At 33.2% G+C, this 25,086-nt stretch overlaps 1 protein-coding gene across 5 annotated transcripts in view; it reads left to right on the top strand.

Annotated features, from left to right (window-relative positions):
- Window positions 1-25,086, top strand: part of LOC145288909 (putative nuclear hormone receptor HR3) — a 938,903-nt gene that overhangs the window by 313,409 nt on the left and 600,408 nt on the right. For all 5 annotated transcript variants that reach the window (XM_080136367.1, XM_080136371.1, XM_080136368.1 and 2 more), the window contains one exon: window positions 22,467-22,611. The gene's annotated coding sequence lies outside the window, so the exon portion shown is untranslated. The remainder of the gene's footprint in view (window positions 1-22,466; window positions 22,612-25,086) is intronic.

Raw genomic sequence — 25,086 nt, forward strand, 5'->3', positions numbered from 1 at the left:
TACTTGTGCCCCCACGACGTAGACACCCTCAACAAACCTGACAGGCAGCTAAATCCCACCCCCACACAGAGATCCCTACTCCAGTAGTTTCTTCCCCAGAACCGCTAGACTCTGGAATTCCATTCCAGGTCCCTGCTTCCCTAACTGTACTGACATACAGAAGTTCAAGTGTAACGTGAACTGATATCTTGCTGCCCAAATCCCAACATAGTGCCCCAGTAGTTGCTGCCTCTGATAGTAGCCCCCTACACCAAAGTGGCAATGTGCCTTGTTTGGGGTGAAAATGCAATAAAAAAAAAAAGATATCGGAATCAGAAAAATATGTCTCTGTTTTATGAGCGGCATACATCAGGGGTGGCATTTTGAGAGGTTAAAAATAGAAAAAATAAATAAATCTAAAAAAAAAAAATCGGAATATTTTTACCGAAAGGGTTGTAAAAAATCGAAACTTGTTGTGGTATCGGAATCAGAAAAATGTGTGTCTATTTTAGGAGCGACCCATGCCAGACAGGGCGGCATTTTGAGGGGGGTAAAAATAGAAAATAGAAAAAAAATAAATAAAAGCTAACAAAAAATTTGAAATTTTATACCGAAAAGTTTTTAAAAAATCGGAACTTTTGGAGGTACCGGAATCAGAAAAATATGTCCCTATTTCATGAGCGACCCATGTCAGGTCAGAAGTGGCATTTTGAGAGGGTGAAAATAGAAAAAATAAATAAAAGCTAACAAAATATCTCCAAACTTTATACAGAAATGTTTTTAAAAAATCGGAACTATTGAAGGTATTGGAATTGGAAAAATGTGTCCCTATTTTACGAACGGCACATACCAGGGGACGGCATTTTCTGAGGATGAAAATAGAAAATAAAAGAATAAATAAAAGCTAACAAAAAATTTGAAATTTTATACCGAAAATATTTTTTAAAAGTCGGAACATTTGGAGGTATCGGAATAATGTGTCCCTAATTTATGATTCCAAAATCGATTGTTTTAAATTTTTAGTTTAATTTTTCATTATTGGTACTAATGATAAATATTTATTGTTTTTAAATTATCACTAAAACTAAAATGATAAGATACAATGTAAATTTATTTTATTTGTAAAACAAAGTTTTAAAAAAGTTGCATAAATTCTCTAGGTAACCTTTCAAAGAAAGCAGTTGATTTACATCTTCCAAAAAATGTTGAAAAATTAAACAAAACATTTTTGTCAAGAAAAATACTTTCAAACATGATTGATAATTAAATGATACAATGGAAAATAAGCAACAGAAAATTACGTAATTTTGGAATTGTAGAAATGTTAAACAAGTATGGAATAAAAATCGACTGTAAACAGATTTTATGATCGTCATACCAGGGGATATAATTTTAAATGGGAAGTAAGCGCTACACCTCAAATACTATTTAAGTGGCTTTCTATTTGATAGTTTAAATACTGGCGAATTTCTGTCAAGTTTTGAACAATCACAGAGTAATTGATTTTTTTAAAACTATTAACAAAATTTTATAATCACTGAAGTATTTATGATTAAACCGAAATTTATTATGATGAATTAATTCTGGTAATAGGATTTTAATTTTTTACTTTTTTTATTAATATAATAATATAATACAAGAAAAATCTCCTTAGAACGCGTACCTAACTTAGAAAAATCGACTTATTTGCTTTCAAACAAGAGTAAATATTTAAAAATATGTATATCTCTGTGAGAGGCACTTGAATCCTTTTTAAAACAATATCGTATTTAAGAATCATCTTAAAATCTATCTTCGATTGACATTTATTCCGTAGATGCTTAATTTTCATATCTTGCCAAAATTAGTTCCCTGGTGTCTAATTTTCTTAAATTTAATTAAATTAAAATAAAAATATAAAAAGTGATTTTTAATGTTTTTGATTCATTTGAGATTTTATCTGTTTTTGCTTTAATTAGCTGGTGGGTTTTGTCTGGTGTCCTTCTGTCCGATCCCCTAGGTGTATATATGTATATATGCATTTTAAGTATTTTACTGGTGAATGCTCTGACGAACTTCAAGCACTTGTGCCCTCATGACGTAAATACCCTCCACAAACCCGACAAGCAGCTAAATCCCACCCTCACACAGTAGAGATCCCTAGATGTAAGAGAACTTTCTATTCCAGTAGTTTCTTCCCCAGAACCGCTAGACTTTGGAATTCCCTTCCGGGTCCCTGCTTCCCCAACTGTACTGACATGCAGAAGTTCAAGTGTAACGTGAACCGACATCTTGCTGCCCAACTCCCAACATAGTATCCCAGTAGCTCATGTCCCTGATAGTAGCCACCTACCTCAAAGTGGCAATGTGCCTTGTTTGGGGTGAAAATGTAATTAAAAAAATATATATTTATTTATACATGTGTGTATGCATGTATATATATACATATATCTATATATCTATAAAAGTGAACGTGTCTGTGTGTGTGTCTGTGTACATTTCCTTATGCAATAAGTGCCAATTTTAAGTCTACAGATTCGAAATTTGATATATAGGGTACTGAGATTTGGGAAAATCTTTGTGATCAGTTTTCGGACAGAAATTTGGTTGTTACAGGGTCAAAGTTAGACGATTTGACCTTTGAGAACTCTACCAAACTCCTCCGACAATTTGGGGTCTAAACACTTGAAATTTTATATATAGGTTCCTTTGACATGGATCTAACTTAATAACTTGATTTGAGCCCAAAGCAATAAATGTTAAGGGGTCATAACAGGGGCCAAAGTTAAAAAAAAAAAAAAAAAAATTGACCACTGCGGTCTCTACCAAATTACTCAGAAAATTTCTGGTCTAAACATTTGAAATTTTATATAAAGGGTATTCAGAGATAGGGCAAGGTTTTTAATCAGTTTGGATCAAAACTTTTTAGTTACCAATATATAAATGTATATATGTATGTATGTTTGCATGTCTGCCTAAAACTTTCGACAGAGGTGACGGATTTTCACAAGATCAGTATCGGTTTGAAATTCGACCTTTCAGATGACAAATATCGAAAAATTGGCTTCACCTTCAACTGGGCACTTTTCTACAGGGGAAGGGGGTCGCTTTTTTCGCCAATATTTTCGAAAGTCATCCTCTCCTTTGCATTGTCTTGCCTTAATTAAAACCTACATCATTTCTGATTTGGCGGTGGTCGTAACAGCAAAGATGCCAGGTTTTTTGCCCGTTCTTTTCCTCCTTTGCGGTATGGGTTCGAGCTTGCCTTCCTACTACCACATTTTTTTTTTTTTTGCTCAACATACACCTCCAAACACCCGGGCAACGCCAGGAACCCATGCTAGTATAATATATATATATATATATATATATATATATATATATATATAATGTATGTATATACTAGTGATGGGATGATTCCAAATTTTTTCCAATTCAATTACTACCAATTCTGTCTTAAATTCCTGATCCGATACGATTTCCGATTCCGATTCTTTTTAAATTTCTGAATATTTAATTAATGATTTCTTTTTGTCTTTTTTTTTCCGAATTACTCTAAAACCTTCTCATCTCTGCATATATTTTTGCAAACAAAATATGCACTCAGTGTGTGTGTGTGTGTGTGTGGGAGGGACATATATTAAATATACGGAGGGGGGGTCTAAATATTTTTCTCAACTGTGTTTCTGTTCATTGATTGAAAATAATGAAACGGCTAAAGATGCATTTCTCTTTTAAAACATAGCCGATTTGCATTTGTCATTAGTTAAATAATTGAAAATAACGATTGTTATGCAAAATAAAACGGTATAAGAACAGTATAATTAACAAAGTCCCCTCTCCATTTTAAACATAAGTTTCTAAATAACATAGTTACTATATAGAAAACAATTCTTAACTTAAGAACGGATGTGAATGTATTATTAACTAATCAATATTTGCCCTGACAATGTCATAGATATGTAAGAAAAAAAAAAAACAAACAAAAAACAAGATACCGATAATTATAATAGAAATACTTTTTACTAATATTGTGAGAATTTTAGACTAACACCTTTGGCTAAAAATGATATTTTCCTTTTGTTTTATTCGACTTTGATTTTGTTTTATGCAATTGCATATGGACACCATGAAAATCTTGCCGGAAAAAAGCACAAACAATTATTTTTAAATTAAAACTTTCGTACATTAATTTAACCTAAAATGATGAATAATCATCATTTCCAGGCTACTCTAACATTGTAGAAATGTTCATTAAGCTGAAGTCTGATTGGCAAGGTTGTAAAACTATGTGTAATCGCTTAAATCCCCCTCTCAAAAGCTTACAATTTATTTCCATGAGGAAAATAATAATTTTTGGTTAGTGTTCTAAAATGCTACAATGTTTCTGAAATGAAAAATCATTTTACGCCCAATTTATATTGCTCAAGCGTTTCTCAACTGGAAGGATCTAGAGATCCGACTTGCTGAAGGAAACATAGTTGACAAAGTATATTTAAGACCTTAAGGAGGCAAACAGCACCGCCATGCGATGGGTTAATTTCTATTGCGATAAGATATGATGATGAGTTGACAAAGTAGAGCAACATCTTATTGAGAAGAAAACTTAAGAAGTGGTAGGAAATTCTAGCTAGATTGCTGGACATCATCAGGTTTCTCGTCAAGCAGAATCTGGCAATACAGAATCACCGAGAAGACATCCATAATGATGAAAGAGATCAAGAAAACAAAGAGAATTTTTTAGAATTGGTAAATTTATTGGTCAAGTATGACCTGTGCTCCGTGAACATTTGGTGAAAGTTAACCTGGGAAAGAAAATCGCTACTTCTCATCTGTCACCAGAAATTCAAAATGAATTTGTGAGCATTTTGGCAAAGCAGGTGAGAAAGATCAGATCAAAGAAAGCAAATATTTTTGCATAATTTTTGATAGCACTCTTGTATCTCACAAGAGACCAGATGAGTGAGGTGTTGTGCTACGTAAAAATTGAAGAAAATAAAGTGACAGTGGAGGAGTCGTTTCTCCGCTCCATGGAAACAAAAGGTAAAAGTGTGGAGGACATTTCTAAACTGATTTTGAGAGAACTGGAGAACGATAGGATTCAGATTGGTGACTGTATTGGCCAAGCATTTGACAATGCTGCTATTATGGCAGGCCATCGATCGGGTGTTCAGAAACGAATCCCCGAAATCAACCCAAAAGCTCTATTTGTGCCATGCACTAACCATTCATTAAATCTGGCTTGTGTACATGCCGTTTCTGTAGCAATTCACTATTATATTTTTTGGCATACTGGACTGGTTATTCTCGTTCTTTTCTGCATCTATACATCGCTGGGACGTCTTGATTCAGTCAACCGTTCTAAGTATCAAGCAGACTATGGAAACTAGATGGAGTAGTCGAGCAGATGCTGTACATGATGTGGTAAAAAAATAATTGAAAGTCGTCATTGCCCTGGAACAGCTCACAAAAGAAGGAGAAAATGCAACCACAAGATCATATGCATCTTTAATTCTCAACTTGGTATTGTCGTTTCCGTTTTTTGTATTTCTGAGCCTTTGGAAAACTATTCTCCCAGAAATCAATGATGCCCAGAAGTACCTTCAAGAAAAGGGGCTGGATCTGCAACAAAGTTCCGTCAGGCTGACGGCGTGGAGAGATTGCCTTTGGACACTGCAATAGATGAGTAAAAATAACTCTGCTCTGAAATGGGGATAAGCATGGAGCATCGTATCCGCTAAAAGAAACGAATGCGTAGTGAACAGTTGACTGATGCAACACTGGAGTTTGATACTGAGTTGAGACGGGAAATGCTGTCTGTCATAGATAGGTTGACTGAAGAAATATCTTGCAGATTTCACAATCTTGCAAGTAAATACTTTCCTTACACCGTCAAATCTGCTTGATGATAAATATGATTGTCAGCTCGGTGAAGTTGACGAAGATATAGAAAAGTATAAATTCTTTGCCAAAAGAAAGATTTTGTGAAAGCTTCAGGAAAAGACAAAATCAATGGACCTCTTGAACTTTTGAACTTTATATATTTGGGGATTCCGTCGCTAATAGTGATCTTGCAGCGCATTTTCCTTACCCAAGCTATAAGCGTTGCCAGCTGTGAGCACTCTTTCTCGAAACTGAAAATCAAAAATTAGCCAAACAAGGCTTACAGACTTGGCAATTGTCTCCATAAAGAGGGAACTTGTCAATAGTGAATTTTGATAGTTATTGATAACTTTGCCCCCAAAAAAGTGCGAAAAGTATGTTTGTAAATTTTCAACCGACTTCATGCCTTGCGATAGTTCTCTCATAAAAAATAAATTTATAGCCTTATTTTCAATTCATAAATACATTTATTTCAAAAAAATTTTAACTTTTTATAAAGGATTGAAACATTATTAACAACAAATTTCTTAAATTTCGCACTTAAACCGAGTGATTATACACAGATTTAAAAAGGCACGGATACAAGACATTTTTTTCTCTTATGAACATTATGAAGAAAAAGGAAAAAGTACATCGGGCTATCCTCTCCTTGATACAGCCATGTTTTTTTGTGAAAATTCGGAAATAACAATAAAAAAGTAAATAAAAATAATTTTATCATTTCTGAACCTTTTCATGGTTTGAAATGTTATCATTTAAATTTATAGATTCAAATTTCTCATTTAAATTTATAAAAAATGTTTTCTAAAATGTGTGACTTTCCATTTCTTAAATTTTGCGCTTTAAACCAAGCGATTACACACAAGGATTTCAAAAAAAGCTGATACAAGTCGTTTTTTTTCTCTTCAAAAGGCTCGACCTCTTAATAATAACATTATGAAGAAAAAGAAAAGAAAATTACATCGGACTATCCTCTCTTTGATACAACCATGTATTTTGTGAAAATTCAGACTTTAACAACAACAAAAAAGTAAATGAAAATGATTTTATCATTTCATAACATTTTCAGGTGTTCAAATGTTCTCATTTAAATTTATTATTATATTTGTTTGTGTAGCGAATTATTACAATTTAACATTTTTTTTTTATAATTTGAATTATACGTTTTTGTTTTGAAAAAAAACATTTAGTTTCTTTTGTTTCATATTAACGTTTACGTAATTCCTTTCAGATTAATGTTTACATACTTATTCAAATTGAAAAGAAATTGTTAAATTCAATTGAAATTTAAAAAAGGAGAATTATGTAAACATTAATCTGAAGAGAATTATGTAAACATTAGTCCAATAAAAATAAATATTTTGAGGGCTTTTTGGAATTGTGAAGGTTTTAACAGGCTGTCATATGCCAGCAGTAGGCAGGGGGCGGCAAAACGAATAATCATATGCCAGCAGGGGGGGGGGTGTACTTATATGAGGGGCAAATTTTCTGATCGCCTCGGGCGACAAAAACTAATGCTATGCCACTGCATCAGAGACAGTTGTTTTACTGGAATCAAAGTTTTTGATTAGCTTGGCAACATCACACATAGATATTTTTATGTTGCATAGCATGTTTTCAGACACCGGAAGAAATACGGGTTTAGTGGCCCTGATTGCATGGGGTAGAATTAGCTGCAAAGTTCTTGGCAACGAGTTTGGTTTTGTCTGATGCTGACAAGCTTACCTCAGGTCCATTGATGATAGTTGGGATAGAGCACACACTTCTATTCAGGACCCTGTTTATTATTTGCCGAAATTGGTGGTAACGAAGCTGCTGCTCAGCTACTTTGAACTTGACGGACTGAGTATACAATTCTCTTGCATTCTTTATTACTATCCCAAAGAAGATCCCAGTGGGGACAGAACGGAAGATGGACATAGCTCAGGGCAAGTTGTGAGAAAAAGTTTTAGGAGACTTGCATACTGACCATTAGTGTTGGGTACACGGGTGGGTTAGTGAACAATCTGAGTTAGGTCATAAGCAATGGAGAAATTGTGACTGAGCTATCTTGTTCGAGTGGGCTAGCCCTTCCACATTGTGAACATTGAAAATAAACAAATGTTTATTTTTAAGATATTTTTCTGAGTAACACTCCCTGGTCAGTATTTTATATTTTTTTTCTCTTTTTCCTCGCTATGATGTTAAATTAAACGAAAGTTGTTTATTTTTATAATTAAGTATTGTAATTTGGCTTCAAACGCATTCTATACGTATTTTAAAATTCAAATTTCAGTCAACACTTCTAACACAGATGAAAAAAAAAACAAACTAGCCATCAGGGATCTTATCAAAGATGCCCCATGGGGAAATATCTTTTCTCTTCCAGCTGAACAGTGTGCAAATGAGACCACTGAATAGTTCAAAACTGCAATTGAAGCACATGTTCCTGCACGGAAATTCTATGGCAAGCCCCACTCTCCCCAATGGTTTACTTCTACTTGTGCAGCTGCCATTGCTCAAAGGCAGCATGCGTATCACAGATTTATCAGACATAAGTCCAGTTCAAATAGACAGAAGTTTATAGAAGCTAGAAGTAATTGTAAGTGAGAAATAGCGACAGCTAAGACAGAATACACTGAAACCACCAGAAAACACACTGAAGCACAGGAATTAGAAACCTGTGATTTTTGGAAAATCTAGAACAGTGTAGTAAATAATGGGCAGTCAATGATTTCCCCACTATCAAACAATCATGAGGTTGTTTGCACAGCAACTGAGAAGGCTAACATGCTTGCCAATCGGTTTGCCTCAAACTCCACATTGGACCCGGCAAACCACTCCCTCCCTGACTTTCCTTTGTGAACAGACACCACACTAGATGATCTGAAAATCACCCCTTATCAGGTACATGGTATCATAAAAAACCTAGACACCTCAAAAGCATGTGAACTCGATCTCTTCCCGGCTGTGCTATTAAAAAAATGCTCCGCCAAAGTAGCTCCAGTTCTCTTCAAACTTTATAACAAATGCCTTAACGAATCTTGCTTTCCTGACCTGACTGCTTCTGTGGTACCAGTTTTTAAGAATTCTGGCGAAAGAACTGACCCATTAAATTATTGCCTCATTAACCTCCTCCCGCTTTTTGCCAAAATATTTGAGTCCATAATTAATCAAACTCTAATCCATCACCTTACAGCTCCTAAGCTCCTGACCAATATGGATTTAGGCAAGCCCGTTCCACAGCAGATATCCTAACTGTAATCTCTGAATGTATATACCATTCACTGGACAAAGTAAGGGAGGGTAGAGCGGTAGTCCTTAATATACCTAAGGCTTTTGAGAGTGTGTGACATGATGGTCTTCTAAGTAAAATCAGATAAGGAAGAATACATAATGTAATTAAATCCTTCTTACGTAAGAGAAAAATCCAGATTGTCCTCGACAGGCATACATCTAAATAAGAAGATATAAATGCGGGAGTACCTCAGGGGTCTATCCTGGGACCTTTATTATTTCTGATATTTATAAATGACCCCCACCCCTGATAAAATTGTTTCTGAGATGGGTATATTTGCTGATGATACCACTCTCTATAACAGACATGAGGGGAAAACAAATGAACACCCATCTAAGGAAATGGCATAAATACTAGATGAAGACCTCCAATCTGTAGTGGAATAGGGATAAAAATGGATGGTCACTCTCAATGCTGCCAAGACTAAACTGATTTCTTTCAATAATTACAGGAAACCTTCTCTACCACCAATAGCAATGGCCAAAAACACATTACTGGAAAGTACTTCCTTTAAACTTCTCGGCCTAACCTTCACAAGGATAATGAACTGGAATAGATACATTGAGAGCATTGCCAAGACTGTTGCGAAGAAGGTGGGCTTTTCTACTTATGCCTGAAAGTATCCTGTACCTCTATAAGGCCACCATTCGTCCATGTATGGAATACTGTTGTCACATTTGGGCTGATGGATCTGCTACTTGTCTCTCACTCCTGGGCAGGGTTCAAAAGAGTCGCCAACCTGATAGGTCCTGAACTGTCATCTAGGATTCAGTCTCTGTCCCATTGACGAAATGTTGCATCTCTCTGCCTGTTCTACAACTACTTTAAAGGTGAATGCTCTGACAAACTACAAGCACTTGTACCCCCTCAACGTAAATACCTCGACAAATCTGACAAGCAACAAAATCCCACCACTACACAGTAGAGATCCCTCGGTGTAAGAAAGCTTTCTACTCCAATAGTTTCTTCCTCAGAACTGCTAGACTTTATAACTTTCTTTTAGGATTCTGCTTTCCCAACTGTACTGACATGCAGAAGTTCAAGTGTAATGTGAACAAACATCTTGCTACTCATCTCCCTTCATAATATCCCTGCAACTTATGTCCCCGATAGTAGCCCCTATTTCAAAGTGGCACTATGCCTTGTTTGGGGTGAAAATTGAATTAAAAAAAAACCAAACTACTGATCAGATTTGCATTAGATTTGAAACATAGATGTTATAAGGAGTGTAACGAGCTATGTTCGATTTATTTTTGATGGAGAACAAATAGGGCAAAACCTAGAGTTTGAAAATTAAACTTAGTTTGGCCTGGATAACAATCAGGTTTCCTTGCTTATATTTAGACTATTCGAACATTTTTCCTGCTTCTTCTATTTCCAAGTTAGCTTCATGTGGTTGATTGCCATTTAAATTTCCAGTTTTATTACAGATTATATTGGGATTAATAATTACTGTGTCTTATAGTAATACTAGCCTGGATGGCTGACGTTTTGTAGGTGTGTGTTAAGTAAAAAAAAAAAAAAAAAAAAAGTAGGCAGGCAGGTTCGAACCCGTGATGTGAAGGCGGAAAAGGAAGTAGAGGTGTGTGTAAGGGTGTTGGTTGAACAAAAATAAAAGGGAAAATTGCAAGCGCAAAGGAAAAAAAAAACATAGGAGTAGTAAGCAGGCTTGAACCTGTAATGCGCCAGAGGAAAAAAGAAGTGAAAAAAAAAAAAAAAAACTGTCTTACCGATGTGCCTACCATAGTTGTGACATCACAGGCAGTCGAAATAATGCATTTTATGCGATGTCAAGAATTGAATGACTTGCAAAAAATGGCAGCAAAAAACCGACCCTCCCTGTACAAAAGTGCCCAGTTGAGGGTGAAGGAATTAATGTTTTTGACTAATTTTTCGATATTTGTCATCTGAAGGGTCGAACTTCAAAATGATACTGATCTCGTGAAAATCCATCGCCTCTGTCAAAAGATTTTGCGAGACATACAAACATACATACATATACATACAGTTAAACAGATTTTTGCCCTTTATATAATAGACTAGCAGGGCTACCCGGCGTTGCTCAGGACCGTATAAACAATGAAAAAACAAAAGCAGATATTGAACATATGTTTTATTCTTAGGGGAGAGGAATCTTTCATCTCTATGTATTATTTGTTTTATCTACCCTAGGACTGGTATTGTTCATGTTTTATCCCTAGCATAGGTAATTTACAGCATGTATATGAAATTGTTTTACCTTAGGGAGAAGAGAACAGGTAATATACAACATAATGTGTCTATATTACATCCCTGGCAACGCCTAGAAACCAGCTAGAACATGTATTTCAGTCAATCTATATTACATCCTGGGCTGTGCCGGGAAACCAGCTAATCTCTATTTAGTGACTTGACCACCAAAATACCTCCCTAAGTGTGTCCTTTCTTTTGAACTTATAAGATATAGGTATCTAGAAATGTGTGTGAAATTTTGTTGAATGCATTGTTCACTATGATTTTCTTATTGTTCTACACAATATCAAATGTAGCGAAATAAAACAGTAAACTTAGTGTAGTGTTAGAATAAAGAGCAAAGGAAAAAATTAGAATCATATTCTGTAATTGCAAATCTTAATTTGCTAGCGTGTACCAGTATTTGCCAGGTTGTGGAAATTTGGAATTTATAACATATGTAGTGGCCTTTTCCTAGATACCTATTGCTAAAAATTATACTTTCATTTTGTTAGAAAAATCTCTCTTCGGATGCTCTGCATCATCCAAAATAAAAACAAATATTTTTATAATTGTTTCAGTACATTGCTACACAATGTGAAATTTTTTAACGTTTGTAAAAAAAAAAAATCATGAATGTGCTTATATTCCAAAAAAGAAAATATCAGTGCACAGTATTGAAAGTGTTTGAGATTCAAAAGTCTGTAACATTTCTACTGACTTCATAAGATGTCATGTGAGAAACTGAATTGAATATCAAGACATTATCTGAAGCGTTTTCATTTTGGTGTAACATATGTGTTTACAGTGAACCTTAACTTTTAATAAACAGCTTGGTATGCAATGACATAGGCTAAGAATCTTAGACAAAATATATATAAATTGGAAAAATGTGTGAACAAATGAAAAAAAAAAAATGATCCACTCCACTTTATGACATCAAGCACAGTAATATTTTAGTGAAGAAAATATGAAATTGATGTTCAGTGATTAGTTTGGATGAATGAGAAAATGTAATTGTTTGATGCATAAAAAATAACTCATTTGCTGTATTTGATATTAAGCAGCAAAATATAGTGATTTGAATATTTAGGAAAACATCAAACCAGATTATGTAAAAAAAAAAAGATGAAATTAGAAAATATATATTTTATGTTTATGAGTTTTGCCAATCAAAATTTTGTGGCAGAAATTGGGTGATTACCATGCAATTTTATTTTGGTAAGATTCTTAAATTATTTGAATGTTTATTATAATTTCTAATTAGTGACTTGTTATCATCAAAATCCGCCCCAAAGAGTGTCCTTTCTTTTATTAGGTATCAGAATAGGTATCCAGATTTCTACTTCTATACAAATGTGATATTTCAGATCTGTACATAAAAAATTTGTTGAATATATAGGTTGAGAATTGTTCTCTCTCTCTCTCTATCAAACACACACATTCTCATTTTTATAGATATAAGATAGATTATGCAAGATATTTCCATATGTCTGAATACCCTATATACAAATGTTCAAATCTGTAGATAAAAAATTTGTTGAGTATATAGGTTGAGAATTGTTCTCTCTCTCTCTCTCTCTCACACACACACGCACACACACATTTTCACTTTTATTGATATAATAGATAGATTATGCTAGATATATTTCTATATGTCTGAATACCCTATATACAAATTTTCTAATCTGTAGATAAAAAATTTGTTGAATATATAGGTTGAGAATTGTTCTCTCTCTCTCTCTCTCTCTCTCTCACACACACACACATTCTCACTTTTATAGATATAATAGAAAGATTATGCTAGATATATGTCTATATGTCTAAATACCCTATATACAAAATTTCAAATCTGTAGATAAAAAATTTGTTGAGTATATTGGTTGAGAATTGGTCTCTCTCTCTCTCACACACACACACACACACATTCTCACTTGTATAGATATAATAGATTATGCTAGATATATTTCTATATGTCTGAATACCCTATATACAAATTTTCAAATCTGTAGATAAAAAATTTGTTGAAAATATAGGTTGAGAATTGTTCTCTCTCTCTATCACACACATTCTCACTTTTATAGATATAATAGATAGATTATGCCAGATATATTTACATATGTCTGAATACCCTATATACAAATTTTCAAATCTGTAGATAAAAAATTTGTTGAATATATAGGTTGAGAATTGTTCTCTCTCTCTCTCTCTCTCTCTCTCTCTCTCTACCTCACACACACACACACACACACACGCAAACATTCTGACTTTTATAGATATAATAGATTATGCTAGATATATTTCCATATGTCTGAATACTCTATATACAAATTTTCAAATCTGTAGATAAAGAATTTGTTTAGTATATAGGTTGAGAATTGTTCTCTCTCTCTCTCTCTCTCTCTCTCTCTCTCTCTCTCTGTCTCTCTCACACACATTCTCACTTTTATAGATATAATAGATAGATTATTCTAGATATATTTCTGTAAGTCTGAATACCCTATACACCAAATATCAAATCTGTAGATAAAAGATTTGTTGAGTATATAGGTTGAGAATTGTTCTCTCTCTCTCTCTCTCTCTCACACACACATTCTCACTTTTATAGATATAATAGATTATGCTAGATATATTTCTATATGTCTGAATACCCTATATACAAATTTTCAAATCTCTAGGTAACAAATTTGTTGAATATATAGGTTGAGAATTGTTCTTTCTCTCTCTCTCTCTCTCTCTCTCTCTCTCTCCCTCTCTCTCTCTCTCTCTCTCTCTCTCTCTCACACACACACACATTCTCACTTTTATAGATATAATATGCTAGATATATTTCTATATGTCTGAATACCCTATATACAAATTTTCAAATCTGTAGATAAAAAATTAGTTGAGTATATAGGTTGAGAATTGTTCTCTCTCTCTCTCACACACACACACACATTCTCACTTTTATAGATAAAATAGATAGATAATTCTAGATATATTTTTATATGTCTGAATACCCTATATATAAATTTTCAAATCTGTAGATAAAAAATTTGTTGAGTATATAGGTTGAGAATTGTTCTCTCTCTCTCTCTCTCACACACACACACACACATTCTCACTTTTATAGATATAATATGCTAGATATATTTCTATATGTCTGAATACCCTATATACAAATTTTCAAATCTGTAGATAAAAAATTAGTTGAGTATATAGGTTGAGAATTGTTCTCTCTCTCTCTCTCTCTCTCACACACACACACACATTCTCACTTTTATAGATAAAATAGATAGATAATTCTAGATATATTTCTATATGTCTGAATACCCTATATATAAATTTTCAAATCTGTAGATAAAAAATTTGTTGAGTATATAGGTTGAGAATTGTTCTCTCTCTCTCTCTCTCATACACACACACATTCTCACTTTTATAGATATAATAGATTATGCTAGATATATTTCGATATGTCTGAATACCCTATATACAAATGTTCAAATCTGTAGGTAACAAATTTGTTGAATATATAGGTTGAGAATTGTTCTCTCTCTCTCTCTCTCACACACACGCACACACACATTTTCACTTTTATTGATATAATAGATAGATTATGCTAGATATATTTCTATATGTCTGAATACCCTATATACAAATTTTCTAATCTGTAGATAAAAAATTTGTTGAATATATAGGTTGAGAATTGTTCTCTCTCTCTCTCTCTCTCTCTCTCTCTCTCTCTCACACACACACACACATTCTCACTTTTATAGATATAATAGAAAGATTATGCTAGATATATGTCTATATGTCTAAATACCCTATATACAAAATTTCAAATCTGTAGATAAAAAATTTGTTGAGTATATTGGTTGAGAATTGGTCTCTCTCTCTCTCTCACACACACACACACACACATTCTCACTTTTATAGATATAATAGATTATGCTAGATATATTTCCATATGTCTGAATACCCTATATACAAATTTTCAAATATGTAGGTCACAAATTTTTTTTAATATATAGGTTGAGAATTGTTCTCTCTCACACACATTCTCACTTGTATAGATATAATAGATAGATTATGCTAGATATATTTCTATATGTCTGAATACCCTATATACAAATTTTCAAATCTGTAGATAAAAAATTTGTTGAATATATAGGTTGAGAATTGTTTCTCTCTCTCACACACACATTCTCACTTTTATAGATATAATAGAAAGATTATGCTAGATATATTTCTATATGTCTGAATACCCTATATACCAAGTTTCAAATCTGTAGATAAAAAATTTGTTGAGTATATAGGTTGAGAATTGTTCTCTCTCTCTCTCACACACACACACGCACACATTTTCACTTTTATAGATATAATAGATATGATTATGCTAGATATATTTCCATATGTCTGAATACCCTTTATAACAAATTTCAAATCTGTAGATTAAAAATTTGTTGAATATATAGGTTGAGGATTGTTCTTTCTCTCTCACTCTCTCTCTCTCTCTCTCTCTCTCTCTCTCGCTACCTCACACACACACACACATTCTCACTTTATAGATATAATAGATAGATTATGCTACATATATTTCCATATGTCTGAATACCCTGTATACAAATTTTCTAATCTGTAGATAAAAAATATGTCGAATATTTTCAATCCTTATCCTCGAGTGGCGTCTGGGCCTTGATAAGTGGTAATGCGTATTTAACAAAATATAAATATATATATAACAAATTTACTGAATTTCCATTACTAACGATTAATATATTGTCCAATTGACTACTGCACTTTTCACCCCTTATCCTCGAGTGGCCTCTTGGCCTTGATAAGTGGTAATTACTAACGATTACTATATTGTCCAATTGACTACTGCACTTTTCAACCCTTATCCTCGGGTTGCCTCTGGGCCTTATTGTCCAATTGACTACTGTGCACTTTTCAACTCTTATCCTCGAGTGGCCTCTGGGCCTTAGAGAGAGAAGAGAAAGAGGGTGAGAGAGAGAGAAGGGAAGAGAAAGAGGGTGGGAGAGAGAGAAGAGAAAGAGGGTGAGAGAGAGAGAAGAGAAAGAGGGTGAGGGAGAGAGAAGAGAAAGAGGGTGAGAGAGAGAAGAGAAAGAGGGTGAGAGAGAGAGACGAGAAAGAGGGTGAGAGAGATAGAAGAGAAAGAGGGTGAGAGAGAAGAGAGGGTGAGAGAGAGAGAAGAGAAAGAGGGTGAGAGAGAGGGAAGAGAAAGAGGGTGAGAGAGAGAAGAGAAAGAGGGATGGAGAGAGAGAGAAGAGAAAGAGGGATGGAAAATTACTGTTTTTGTTGGTTTTCAAGCGGCCTCTTCCCCCCCCCCACAGTTTAACAGAGGTAGGAGGTCACGTGGTAATAATACAAAAAAGGTAATGGCTGTTTGTTTTGTAGCTTAAATATAACGATTTTTATATTTTTATCGATGAATATTTTTAAGCTGAATTTTTTTTATCCCTTATCATTTTTTCTTGAAATTTTTCGTTATACTCTCGTATAAATACTATTTTTAACCAGTTAATCACGTTGGAAACATTGTCATGACGTTTAATAATATATATAAAGAAGGAGAGTTATTCTTGCAAAACTATCGAGAATGAATGTGTTTATTTACAGACGTCGCCATTACTGGCTGTTGACGTCACGTCACGTGACATGACTAAGCGTTTTTTTTTAATTTCGTATAAATATCATTGGATCAAGCAAGAAATACATAATAATAACGTTAAAATGACAGGTTTTTGGGGGCCCCCCTTGCAGAAAACTGATCAGTTGACCCACTTCTAGTGGTCCGTTTGACGTGAAATTTCGATATTTGTCATCCGGATGAAGGGGGTTCAATATGATACCAAATTTGTCAAGCAGGGCTACCCGGCGTTGCTCGGGGCCATATAAACAATGAAAAAACAAAAGCAGATATTGAACATATGTTTTATTCTTAGGGCAGAGGAATCTTTCATCTCTATGTATTATTTGTTTTATCTACCCTAGGACTGGTATTGTTCATGTTTTATCCCTAGCATAGGTAATTTACAGCATGTATATGAAATTGTTTTACCTTAGGGAGAAGAGAACAGGTAATATACAACATAATGTGTCTATATTACATCCCTGGCAACGCCTAGAAACCAGCTAGAACATGTATTTCAGTCAATCTATATTACATCCTGGGCTGTGCCGGGAAACCAGCTAATCTCTATTTAGTGACTTGACCACCAAAATACCTCCCTAAGTGTGTCCTTTCTTTTGAACTTATTAGATATAGGTATCTAGAAATGTGTGTGAAATTTTGTTGAATGCATTGTTCACTATGATTTTCTTATTGTTCTACACAATATCAAATGTAGCGAAATAACACAGTAAACTTAGTGTAGTGTTAGAATAAAGAGCAAAGGAAAAAATTAGAATCATATTCTGTAATTTCAAATCTAAATTTGCTAGCGTGTACCAGTATTTGCCAGGTTGTGGAAATTTGGAATTTATAACATATGTAGTGGCCTTTTCCTAGATACCTATTGCTAAAAATTATACTTTCATTTTGTTAGAAAAATCTCTCTTCAGATGCCCTGCATCATCCAAAATAAAAAAAAATATTTTTATAATTGTTTCAGTACATTGCTACACAATGTGAAATTTTTTAACGTTTGTAAAAAAAAATCATGAATGTGCTTATATTCCAAAAAAGAAAATATCAGTACACAGTATTGAAAGTTGCTCGGGACCGTACACATAATGAAAAAATTGATTATTCTTATGAGAGAGGAATTTTGTATGTTTATGTATCATTTGCTATTTCGAGCAAAAGAATATTTTACCTACATAAGACGGGTATTACACATATGAAATAATTGTATCTTACCTAGGGTAGGTAATTTACAGCATGTATATGCAAGGACAGGTAATATGCAACACATTTATCACATCAAATCCCAAGCGATGCCAGATATTTTGCTAATATATATTCTCACCTAATTCATTCAATCCCGGACAACGCTGGGTGTTTTGCTAGTATATATCTCAATCAATCTCATGAAATCCTGGGCGACGCAAGGTATTCTGTTAGTATATATTTCAATCAATCTAATTCAATCCAAGGCAGCGCCAAGTATTCTGCGAGTATATATTTGCATCTATCTCATTACATCCCAGCTGACCATGTATTCTGCTTGCGTACATTTGCATGTATCTCATTGAATCCAGGGTGACTCCTGGTAATCTGTAAGTATATATGTTGACGTATCTCGTTGAATCCCATAATTCTTGGATTATTACACATTTCCACAATTTAACCGACATTATCGCTCACCTGTCTAAAATAATAACTTTAAGACATTGTCTTGGCTGGTTTTTCATTACAAATACATCATCCAAATAACTCACATTTAATCATTTTTCATAATTTTTTGATATGTTACTAATTTACACAACCATGTCACATCATTTAACTTACATTATTGCTTCCACTCTTACTAAAATAAAAACATTGATACATAGGCTATGGTATGTTACTAATTTCTGCTATCATTTTTCATGAGTAAATCCACGTTATCGCCCCTTCTATCACTATAATAATAACTTTTAGACATTGTATGGCTGGTTATTTCAATACAAACCCACCAACAAAGTAACTCGCATTATATCATTTTTCATAATTCTTGCATATGTTACTAATTTCGACGATTGTTTTTAATGAAGTAACCCAAATAATCGCCACCTCTTGCTAAAATAATAACTTTCATAAATTGTCTGGTATATCTACTTCATTATGAATATACCAATCAAATAACTCACATTTCATCATTTTTCATAATTTTTGGATATGTTGCTAATTTCAACCGTCATTTTCATCTCCTCTTACTAAAATAATACCTTTGAGACACTTCTAAGCTGTGCACTTTTCAACTCTTATCCTCGAGTGGCCTATGGGCCTTGATAAGTGGTAATATATATTTTTTACAAAATATATATATATATATATATATATAACAAAATAGGTTGGAGTCGCTGAATAACACATCCTCCCGTTAAAGTGGTTCCATCCTCTTTCCCGAATTTGACTACTGTGCACTTTTCAACTCTCATCCTCGAGTGGCCTATGGGCCTTGATAAGTGGTAATATATATTTTTTACAAAATATATATATATATATATAACAAATAGGTTGGAGTCGCTGAATAACACATCCTCCCGTTAAAGCGGTTCCATCCTCTTTCCCAGAATGGCTACTGTGCACTTTTCAACTCTTATCCTCGAGTGGCCTATGGGCCTTGATAAGTGGTAATATATATTTTTTACAAAATATATATATATATATATAACAAAATAGGTTGGAGTCGCTGAATAACTCATCCTCCCGTTAAAGCGGTTTCATCCTCTTTCCTCACTCTCAATAGAATTAGGTCCTAGCGTTACTAAGCGGCCTCTTCCCCCCCCCCACAGTTTAACAGAGGTAAGGGGTCACGTGGTAATAATACAAAAAAGGTAATGGCTGTTTGGTTTTTAGCTTAAATATAACGGTTTTTATGTTTTTATCGATGAATATTTTTAAGCTGAATTTTTTTTATCCCGTATCATTTTTTCTTGAAATTTTTCGTTATACTCTCGTATAAGTACTATGTTTAACCAGTTAATCACGTTGGAAACATTGTCATGACGTTTAATATTATATATAATGAAGGAGAGTTATTCTTGCAAAACTATCGGTAAGAAAAGTTGTTATTTACAGACGTCGCCATTACTGGATGTTGACGTCACGTCACGTGACATGACTAAGCGGTTTTTTTTACGTATAAATATCATTAGATCATTCAAGAAATACGTAATAATAACGTTAAAATGACAGGTTTTTTTGGGGCCCCCCTTGCAGAAAACTGATCAGTTGACCCACTTCTAGTGGTCCGTTTGACGTGAAATTTCGATATTTGTCATCCGGGTGATGGGGCTTCAATATGATACCAAATTTGTCAAGTTTGGTTCCGTCTTTCAAAAGTTTTAGCGTTACATACAAACATACATACAAACACACACAGACGTTTTTCCTTTTATATATATAGATTTCTTTAAAATTTTCTCACAGAATAATGATATCTTTTATGTATACATCACTAGCTGTGGCTATATGGCATTGCCTGAGAATCTGTACTTTCATTTGTGTTTGTTCTTTTTTTGTGTGTGTGTGTTTGTATTTTTTTTTTTTTTGCTTTTTTTTACCATGCAATTTACTTAACATTTTTGTTTTGTTAAATAGGATTTTGAAAATTAAATTTGAATATGGTATCGTTTAGTCAATAATTTAATTGAAGCAAAAGTGTTATAAAATATAACTACGTTTGTTAAGGTAATGTTTTAATCTTTATGAAATGGTGTATAAACCGTCTAGCTTAGCATAGATTTTGTTTTGAGGTAGGGTCATTTATCAAGGATATGGTTTAATGTGATAGAATTATTCTTTGTCAAAAGATGAAGAACACTATGGGAATACTAACATTGATCAATGTTATGAATTGTGGTTAATTACAAAGTAAGGCATTTTATGACAAGAGTTTGTTGAAAATGGAATTTGAAAAATATCAAGTTGTAATCAGCAGGGAAATAGTCTCACAGTAATGTGTTCTACAGATGGGAAGCCTTTGCAAAGAAGCTCTATCCATGGAAATTCGGCTGAAGCTAGGCACATAGAGAAATGAAGAACTTTTTCCTTTGTGATAGGAGTTCTTGCTGTGAATGCCTTTCAAGGATGAACTAAAGATTAGAGCTCAATTGAGCACCTTTAATGAAAATAAGAAAGAGAAAATTAGCAACATCTCTGAGAAAGTGGTAGGGAAAACAAGTGTGCTCTGTGCAGTGCCTCCCTACATGCAGCAGCAGTATTCCATCTTAGGACGTATCTGACTTTTACATAGGTATAGCATTGCATCAGAGGTCTAATACTTTCTGGAGCAATAGAATGATCCAACCATTTTTCCAGTGTCTTCAATAACAGACCGAATATTTGTCTCCCATTTTAGATCTGGAATCTATATCTGAATTGTCAATAAAGTGAATGTTAATCGTATCCGTGTGCATAATTTGTTTTTGATTTAACTTCTAAATTCAAGTTAATGATTAATCTCTGTAAGAAATGTAGGTAACATTATACATTTTTGACTTACTCTTAAAAATCATGAATTTCTGTAATAACTGAAAGAATTATCTGGTCAGATAGAATATGTTAACATTAAAACCAATTTTGTAATTTGTCATTAATATTTTTCAGTAGGTATGGACCAATTTCTTTAAATTTTGCATAATTAGTCATCACCTATTGATAAGGGAAATAACTATCCTAAGGATGATTTAATTTACTTCTAGGAATATTCAGTTTAGGATTTTTTTAGACATAAGCTCTTTGGTCAGTTTTATAAAATTATGCTATTGTTATACATAAAATTATGAAAGATTATCTTCATAGCTTTAATAATATTCCTTTTTAATTTAGCTTATAAACAAGAGCAAAAATATACTCTTTATTTTATGATTCAAGTTTTCTGTAAACCTTTTTTTTTAATAATATCAGTTAAACCATTATCTCCTTAATATATTGTTACATTATATTTGTATTATAAAATGAATATTACTTGTCAATGATTGTACACAAATGTTGCTTTTCTTTTGAGATATATCAAATAATCTTGAACTGTTTGGTTTCATATAAGTATCAATTACATAATTATTTGTTTTTAATGTTTTGATTACATATGTTTGTGTCATTTGTTTTTCTTTTAGAAAGTGAAAGTACTCTTCAGATGTAATTTGAAATGCATAACCATGTATAAAATAAAATAGTTTATGATTTAGTCTAATCTTCATTCAAATCATGTGAATTTTGACAATTTCTTTTTAATCAAAAACACACGAGATTCACAAGTTGTCTTAAGATATGGTAGTTTCAATATTTGTGAATACCAATAAATCATACTATATTAGAAGATATCAGAAATTAATTTTCCTATTTTCAAGCAGGTTATAAGGTTGATTAGAAAAAATCTATTAAAAGCATTGAAAAGTTTGTTTTAATAGAAAATGTAATGATTTAGATTTAGTTTTTATTTGTGAAATATAATTTAATTTTTTTTTTTTGTCTTTTATCTAGAAATATAATTTGGCAATTTCGATTACTTAAGAAAGATTGCCATTTAATCTGGATGTAAGCAATGTGGATATTACCCTGAGAGAATCCAATGGAAGTTTACTTTTGCTAATTTGTTTGCCTTTAGCACAGGATGGCAAAACTTAAGGTAAGTATAAAAATAAGCTTTGAAATGAATTATTCTTTTCTCTAAATTAGTGGTTTCCAACCGTTTTTTTGTTTTGTTCCACACCCCTCAAGAAATTTCCCTCAAACCGAGCACTCTAAAACTTAGGTCCTAAACTTTTGGATGCTCTGAACTCATGATTAAATAGATGGTTGCTTTAAATCTATTCAGCCATGTATTTAATGACCACTTAATAACTATACTTAAAAGAGTAACAAATAGTTAATGCACTCATTTTCATCTAAACTTGCATCATTCTGGAATATAGTCTCTCACCCTATGTTGAGAACCCCTGCTCTAAGTGATTCTTGGACTGTTGAGTAGATAAATGCTGGAGATTCTTTTTTATTTGTTTGTGCTTTTGTTTTTTACCTATCTTCTCAATTCAGCACTTACAATTGTTGCACAAATATTTACATTATCAATACCACATCAATATGCAGGTCACTAGTTGTGTAATGTTGTTTTTAATAGAATTGTTTAAGGGATATTTGAATTATTTGTTATTCTAAAAATATACAATAGAATAGAGTCAATGTAAAAAATATATGGATAGTAACCTACTTTTTAATGATTTATCACGTTTGACAGGTTGTTAGAAGTTTTTAACCTTTAAAAATATATGAAAACAAATAAAACTTTTAGTCCCAAGTCCTTCATTAGACTACTCCTTTGCATGTTAGTCAGTTAATCATCACATTATTTTTTTTTTTACATAGGAATCATCAGTTATCAAGACCAAGAGGCCACTCGAGGATAAGGGTTAAGTGTACAGTAGAAATTAGACACTATAGTAATCATTAGTAATGGAAGTTCAGTAAATTTGTTAACTTATATGGAACGGCTCATCAAAAACTTATTTACGTTAGACTTGAAGACAACCATATTGTAGTCAGCTGGAAAGCAGGAAAACAGAAGACAATTTCATAGGCGTGCAGTTCTAAGAAAGAAGCTTTGCTCATGGAATATACGTTTAGGTTTAGGCACAGATAAAGAGTGGGGGAAATTAGTGATATTGTTTTCTGCTAGACGGGTATTTCTTGTGAAAGTTTGGCGAGGGGGGATCATAGATTGGAGCTCAGCTGAGCACTTGCCATGAAAATAACGATAAAGCAGAGACAAACTCGTAACATCTCTTCTGTGAGAAAGAGGTTGCAGGGAAAAGAAAAGGACATTCCCCTACGAGGCTACGAAGTCTATTTTGAACTCGATCAAGGCAGGATTAGTCCTTTCTAGCAGCTCCTGCCCAAATGTGGCAACAATACTCCATCCTTGGACTTACCTGGCTCTTATATAGTTAGAGAACTGCATCAGCAGTGAGATATCTACTGGATTGATAGACGCATTCCACCATTTTTCCAGCGTCCTTGGCAACGGATTTAATGTATGTGTTCCATTTAAGATCAGGAGTAAAGGTCAAGCCTAGAAGCTTGTCAAAACACAAGGCCTCCCCAAGACGAGAGCCATTCATTTCAATTGATGCCAGATGGGGATCAGAGCGTTTAGGATGTAAAGAGAGAAGCTTGGTTTTAGATGCATTAAAAGTAACAAGCCACCTCTTTCTCCATTGTACTACTTGCTCAAGATCAGAGGAGAGAGAATCAGAGAGAACTTGGTCATTTACAGTCTTAGATGTGCTACCATAGATAGTAGTGTCATCAGCATAAATGTCTACGAATGATGTAAGGATGTGATTTGGAAGATCATTAATGTAGATCAGGAAAAGAGTTGGGCCCAGGATGGACCCCTGAGGGACTCCAGCATTAATACTGTGGGCCTCTGATTTCTGCCCATCAACCACTACTTTTATGAACCTATCAGAGAGAAATGATTTAATAATTGAGAAGACATTTCCAGAAGAGAAGACATTAGGTTTAATATTATTATAAGGATCATCAGTTTATCATGAAAAATTGTTTTAGGAATTTAATACAAAACAGTATTTTATTTTGACTCCTCAGCAATGCTGGTGAGACACCACCTCCCTTAAAAAACAAAAATTTGAATATCGGATCTAGTTTTTTGCTTCAAATGATTTTCTTTTTTACTAACCTATTTATGTTATTAACCTGTTTATGTTATTTCTCGTGTTGTTTGTAATTGGCCAAGAAAAAAGTGTTATTTACAAAATTACCGCATTTCATAAAGTTCAGACAAATCCAGTATACTACTTATGCATCTTATTTGACTTTCATCTTTAAAGTGTGTTTCATGTTTTGTGACTTACTATTTTTCCCATCTTTCCTAAGTACCTTCTTTTTATTTCAGTTTTTGAAATTTGTATCAATTTTTACTGATATTTGATCATGATAGTATAAGACATGTAATAAGGAAGAAAATATACGCATTTGCCTAAATTAAAAAATATATACATAAAAATCAGAAAAAATTGGAATGTAACTTATATGTATATAATATATCCTTTTATATATTAAATTAAAAAGATGAGGAATAAAA

Source organism: Euprymna scolopes, chromosome 2 (assembly GCF_053919585.1).
Source record: "Euprymna scolopes isolate OS-2025 chromosome 2, ASM5391958v1, whole genome shotgun sequence".
NCBI classification, from domain to species: Eukaryota; Metazoa; Mollusca; class Cephalopoda; order Sepiida; family Sepiolidae; genus Euprymna; species Euprymna scolopes.